The sequence below is a fragment of the Eptatretus burgeri genome, chromosome 9, assembly GCF_056783735.1.
Source record: "Eptatretus burgeri isolate ZD-2024b chromosome 9, Ebu_testis_v1, whole genome shotgun sequence".
Taxonomy (NCBI): domain Eukaryota; kingdom Metazoa; phylum Chordata; class Myxini; order Myxiniformes; family Myxinidae; genus Eptatretus; species Eptatretus burgeri.
In genome coordinates, this window is record NC_140969.1 from 65,035,278 (window position 1) to 65,040,863 (window position 5,586).

Below are 5,586 nucleotides of genomic sequence, written 5' to 3' on the forward strand. Positions count from 1 at the left end.
GGAGTGCAGTGTGCACAGTACTGGCCCCACCCTTTGAACCCGGGTTCATCTGCCATGGCCGAGCAAGCTGGGACTGTGACAGCGAAGTCCTCGGGTCGTAGGTTTGAAATCAGAGTTTTCCTTCTCCTAGATGAACTGCCTGACAAGGCTAACGAGTTCCATCTACCCGAGACTCGTGGAGGCTGGGGGCATCTCACTCCCCATGCAGGCTCAAAAGGACCTGCCCACTGCACGGTACACTATACAATATATTTAATAGGCTAATGCTGTCTGTCTGTTCCCCCTGAAACATGAAAATGCTCCTCAGAGAAATTACATAAAAGTTGCTTCAAATGAATCCAACTCAATGGGGGAATTATAATACTGTCTCAAATTAGCTCTTTCAACCAGCACAACAAGAAGAAAAGGCTTCCTTTTATTGTAGCCCCCGTTGGATTTAGTCCGAAACGGGGGCTTTATTCTGGATTTGGTCTTGATTTTTCTGTTGTGGTATTTTTACCATGAGCTTCCAGCAAGTACAAATTAATTATAAATAGTTATTAACGTGAACTCCTTCCCTAATTAGGGTTACCATACGTCCGTTCCCCCCCCCCTGGACATGTCCTCCTTTAAGGTCCGTAAATCTCCGTCCAGCCAAGTTTTTAAATAACTAAAAAAAATTTGTTCAATTTTCTTGCGGTTATGTAATGTTTCGACCAGGACAGTTTGGTACAAGTGTGTACTACTCTGTCATGGCGGAATGGATGTGTTTGAACGTCGACACTCATGCGTCCTCTTCCTGTTCAACCTTGCAGTGAGTCCAGTGGCTCGCTCAGTCGGCCACTCGGAGTCCGTACCGCATACACTTGTTTCATTTTATTCAAGAGCTCCTTATTTGATAGTTTATTTCACTACCCACAAACACAATGCCAAAACGAAAGTGCAAATTCACTGCAGAACTAACGACAAAATTCTTGTGTTTTTGAAGTGGTCGAGAAGAATGGGAAGCTGAGTGCCTGGTATGTAGAGCTGGTACATATGTCTCTGTGGCAAATAAATAAAGATGCTATTGAAAATCGGAGTTATCAACTTCCACTCACCACTAAAGATTGATGACTTCGTCCAGTCTGAGTGGTGGTGTCTCATAAGCCATTCAGCTTGAGTACGTGTGAATATAGTCACGAGTTCAACAAGAAGCTGGAAATGGCATATCATCAGTGTGCCAATTCGGCGTCGTGTCCACCAAGTAATAGGATCCACTCAATGAGACGGGTGTCATAAATGTCCAGTGCCCGTGGGAATAAGCTGCTCCCCACAAGGGGTACGATGATGGAAGTCCCTTGTTTAAAAGGAGTGAAAACCCATTGGAGAAAGCGAGCCGCAACGCCGCTCATGGTATAAAGCTCCGTTCATCAAGAGAGGAAATGCGTCGCTGAAGATAGTGCTGCGAATGTGGTTCAACTCCAGTGATCTCCAGTAAACTCCTGTTTAATTCCAGTGAAACTCAAGTCCGTGAATCATTTCCACGATGGTGTAAAATGATGAGCTGCCAGGCAAGGAGAATGACGAGGGTGTAAAATGGTGAGCTGCCAGGCAAAAGAATGCTGAAAAAAACTACTCAATCTTAGCTTATTCCACACAGAAATCCTAAAATGTCCCAGACAATATTATTGGTACCTTTTAGAAGTTGTTAGACATAATTAGATTTCAAGCAGGTCATTCTCCTTTACTTTGGAATTGAACTCACCTGTTGTGAGTTCCAGATGCCTGCAATATAAAAATCACTCATTCAACCAGTTTGAAGAGAGAAAATGAGTCATTCTGCTGTTTTGTATCATTGTGTGTAGCATAATTAGCATGGAGAAAAGAAATAAAACCAGAGAATTGTCTGAGGAGGTCAGACACAAGATTGTAACCAAGCATGGACAATCTCAAGGCTACAAGTCCATCTTCAGACACCTTGTTGTTCCCGTGTCCACCAGGAAGTTTAAGGTCCATGGTATGCAGCAATGTTATCAGGAGGTTGAAGGCCCATTGCACTGCAGCCAACCTCCCTGGATGTGGCAGCAAGAGAAAAGTTGATCGAAGATTGCAGCGAAGGATTGTTCAAATGGTGGAGAAAGCACCTCGATCAACTGGCAAACTGATTCAAGCTGACCTTCAGGCACACTGTACGACAGTTTCAACTCGCACCATCCGTCGCCAACTCGATGAAGGGGGTTCTATGGTAGGAGACCCAGGAAGACTCCACTGCTGAGAGAGAGAGACATAAGAAAGCCCGACTGGAGTTTGCCAAAAAACACCTGAACGAGCCAAAATCCTTCTGGGAGAATGCTCTGTGGACAGATGAGACCAAATTAGAGCTTTTTGGTAAAGCACATCATCTCAATGTTTACAGAAAACAAAATGAAGCCTTCAAAGAAAAGAACACCTTCCCTACAATCAAACATGGAGGAGGTTCAGTGATGTTTTAGGGTTTCTGTGCTTCCTCTGGCACTGGGTGCCTTGAATGTGTGCATGGCATCATGAAATCAGGAGATTACCAAGGTATTTTGAAATGCAACGTTCAACCCAGTGTCAGAAAGCTGGGTCTCCGTCGTAGGTCATAGGTCTTGCAGCAGGACAATGACCCCAAACACACTTCAAAAAGCACCCAGGAATGGTTCAAGACAAAATGCTGGACTGTTCTGAAGTAGCCAGCAATGAGTCCAGATGTAAATCCCATTGAACACCTGTGGAGACATCTGAAAACAGCCTTTGGGAGAAGGCACCCTTCAAAACTGGGAGAACTGGAGCAGTTTGCACAAGAAGAGTGGGCCAAACTGCCAGTAGAGAGGTGTAGGAAGCTCATTCATGGCTATAGGAAGCGCTTCACTGCAGTTATTTTGTCCAAAGTCCGTGTTACCAAATATTAAGTCGAGGGTGTGAATAATTTTCTCAGTACCATTTATTTTTATTTTCTGATTTCAAAGGATATATTAAGTTCTGAATCAAAAACAAAGGTTCTGTAATATTAATAGTGAAATAAAGAATTGTGGGGAGCAAATACTTTTGGTGATTTCAACTTATTTTTGGAGAAAATTGGGAGTTATTTGAAGAAAGTGCAAGGGTGCCAATATTTTTGGCAACGACTTTCCAAACAAATTGGCACCTCTGAAAGTGTACTTCAGTGCGATTTATTTACAATCCCACATGGACACGGACAAGCATAACATTTTCAGTAATAATTCAGTATTTTGATTGGAACAATGGCGGTTTGCAATCAAAATTAATGGAGGTCCGGAATACACCTAATGAGACTGCCGATATGACTGCTCAATACAGAGAGGAAACTCTTTTTTTGGAGTTTCCTTTTTTGGAGTGTCCCTTTTCGGAGTTTCCTCTTTTTTTGAAAGTTTAAATATGGTAAACCAAATTTCACCACTGGCTCTGTGGTGAAACCGTTGCTTTGATCGCTCCTGAATTATTTTAGCCTACGTACCAGCTTTGTCCTCTTTCTTCCTTAACACGATTGTCACAATATAGATGAGGTCACGTGTGTGACTGCACTATTTAACATGAAATATAATTACCAAAACACTTGTATGCATAAGTTGGTTATCTATACGATAAGAGAGATAGATATCTGTCTGTTTTTGTCTGTCTGGGTGTGTCGCCATTTTTCTCAGACATGGCTCAACGAATCTTTGTCGAACTTTCAGGGGTTCATCGGTAAGTCCTGGGGAGCGTTTTGGGCAAAATAATTTTTTGGGGGGTTTCTTGTTTTTTAATCTCCCTTCAGTGTAGAAGCCTTAATAGCTCTGAAAGGTAATATTAAATGATCACCAACCTCATTCCTTCGTGGGTGTATGGAAGTGTTTTAGGCACCCACAAAATAGCCAAAAAACAAAATTTGATTTCTTCAAAATGCCAACAGGATCAGAACAGCCCTGGCCAACACCGGGTACACCTGCTAGTTTGTGATGAAATTAAGTTGAATGATCGCCCAGACTCAACCAGTCAAAGCAGCAAAGCATGTTTATTATTACCCTCGCCGGAGGAGAGGGTGTTGCATTTGGGTCTGGTTGTCTGTCTGTGTTTGTTACTTGGCAATTTTTTTTTCCACAAGTATGTGAATTGCCTCCATTTGTTTGTTTGTTACTTGCAAAATCGAAGATTTTTCAAGTATATTGGTTCGTCGATTTTGTTATTCTGTCTGTCTGTCTGTCTGTTTGTTTATCACCTACAGGTCGCAATTTTAAACCGATCTTCACGAAACTTCACCACATGGTGGAGTTTGTCACAAGGAAGAAGCCTATTGTTTTTGAGGTCAAAAGGTCAACATAGTCCCAATGTCAACAATTATGGCAGTATTTCTAAAATCCTCAATTTTCATCCGATTGACTTGAAATTTGAAGAGGATTCATATTTCAGGTCACTGAATTCAAGCACCAATTACTTTTAAGGTCAACATGGACCAAAAAGTCAACATAGGCCAAAGGTCAACAACTTAGGTGAGATGTCTAAATTCCTCAATTTTCATCTGATTGACTTGAAATTTGAAGAGGATTCATATTTCAGGTTACTGAATTCATGTAGCCAATTGTTTTTGAGTTCATCAAAGACCCAAAGGTCAACAACTAAGGTGGTATTTCTGAAATCCTCATTTTTCATCTAATTTACTTGAAGTTTGAAAACATATATTTCAGGTCACTGAATTCAACCACCATTTATTTTTGAGGTCCATATCGGCCAAAGGTCAACAACTTAGGAGAGGTTTCTAAAATTCTCAATTTTCATCCGATTGACTTAAATTTTGAAGAGGATTTATTTTTCAGGTCACTGAATTCAATGAGCCAATAATTTTTAAGATCAACATGACCCAAAAGGTCAACTTCGGCCCAAGGTCAACAACTAAGGTAGTATTTCTAAAATGCTCAATTTTCATCCGATTGACTTGAAATTTTAAGAGGATATAGATACAGTGGGGAGAACAAGTATTTGATACACTGCCGATTTTGCAGGTTTTCCCACTTACAAAGCACGTAGAGGTCTGTAATTTTTATCATAGGTACACTTCAACTGTGAAAGACGGAATCTAAAACAAAAATCCTGAAAATCACATTGTATGATTTTAAAATTATTAATTTGCATTTTATTGCATGAAATAAGTATTTGATCACCCACCAACCAGTAAGAATTCCAACTCTCACAGACCTGTTAGTTTTGTCTTGAAGAAGCCCTCCCATTCTCCACTCATTACCTGTATTAACTGCACCTGTTTGAACTCGTTATCTGCATAAAAGACAGCTGTCCACACTCAATCAGACTCCAACCTCTCCACAATGCGCAAGACCAGAGAGCTGTCGAAGGACATCAGGGACAAAATTGTAGACTTGCAGAAGGCTGGGATGGGCTACAGGACAATAGGCAAGCAGCTTGGTGAGAAGGCAACAACTGTTGGCGCAATTATTATAAAATGGAAGAAGTTCAAGATATCTGTCAATCTCCCTCGGTCTGGGGCTCCATGCAAGATCTCACCTCGTGGAGCCTCAATGATCATGAGAAAGATGAGGGATCAGCCCAGAACTACATGGCAGGACCTGGTCAGTGACCTGAAGAGAGCTG